This window comes from Silene latifolia, chromosome Y (genome assembly GCF_048544455.1).
Source record: "Silene latifolia isolate original U9 population chromosome Y, ASM4854445v1, whole genome shotgun sequence".
NCBI classification, from domain to species: domain Eukaryota; kingdom Viridiplantae; phylum Streptophyta; class Magnoliopsida; order Caryophyllales; family Caryophyllaceae; genus Silene; species Silene latifolia.
This window is the reverse complement of record NC_133538.1, coordinates 339,826,847-339,827,824: the sequence shown is the minus strand read 5'-3', so window position 1 is coordinate 339,827,824 and position 978 is coordinate 339,826,847. Positions and strand designations below refer to the sequence as shown.

At 42.2% G+C, this 978-nt stretch overlaps 1 non-coding gene across 1 annotated transcript; it reads left to right on the top strand.

Annotated features, from left to right (window-relative positions):
* The first annotated feature begins 433 nt into the window (after positions 1 to 433).
* On the top strand, positions 434 to 540 carry LOC141634707 (small nucleolar RNA R71). The gene has a single exon (XR_012539432.1). It is a non-coding gene; the product is annotated as a small nucleolar RNA R71 (small nucleolar RNA).
* Positions 541 to 978: the final 438 nt, after the last annotated feature.

The window sequence follows — 978 nt, the reverse complement described above, 5'->3', positions numbered from 1 at the left end:
GTATGCTTGGAAAGCATTCACTTGTTCATTTGTTCCCCTACATTCACCTTGGTCATGTCCCAAAGTTCCACAATTCTCGCATATCCCACTTGGGATTGATGAGGATGCCGTCATGGCATTAACATGATGCTTTGATGATTTTGAGTTTTCCTCAAGTTTAGCCATAGCTTGTTCAAAATTCAAATTGATTGTGTCAATGTGAGCACTAAATTGAGCACCCAATTGAGTAACGGAGTCCACTTCATGCTTTCCTCCTCTAGTAGCCTTGCGAGATCTACTATATTGTGAGTTATGGACCGCCATTTCCTCAATCTTATTCCATGTTTGATTGTCATCAACTTCGGTGAACATTCCATTTGATCCCATATTGAGAATGTTCCTAGAATCTTCATATAAACCATTCCAAAATTGTTGCACCAAAAACCATTCGCTAAGTCCATGGTGAGGACATGAGCGACAAATACCTTTAAACCGCTCCCAAGCTTCATACAAAGACTCTTCATCCCTTTGCTTAAAACCCGTAATTTGAGCTCTTAGCATGTTAGTCTTTTCCGGTGGGTAGAATTTTTTGTAGAAAGCTAGAGCCAACTTCTTCCAAGAATCTATTCCAAGGGTGGCCTTATCAAGGCCCTTCAAACATTGCTTCGCGGTGCCGATTAAGGAAAAAGGAAATAAGACCCATCTAATTTGGTCTTGAGTCACGCCCGTTTGAGAGATAGCATCACAATAATCGCAAAAGGTTTCCATATGAGAATGAGGGTCCTCACTAGGCATCCCCTCGAATTGGCTCCTCTCAACTAGTTGGATGAAGGCGGACTTGGCAATAAAATTTCCGGTGAGATGTTGCGGGGTAGGAGTACCATTTGGTAGATTCTCCTCGGTGGGTATGGAGTGTGACGAGAATTTTGGCATTGTAGGTGGATTTTGTGGGGTATTGTGTAATGGGTTTTCTTCTCCTTCTATTGCGAAAGGATTGAC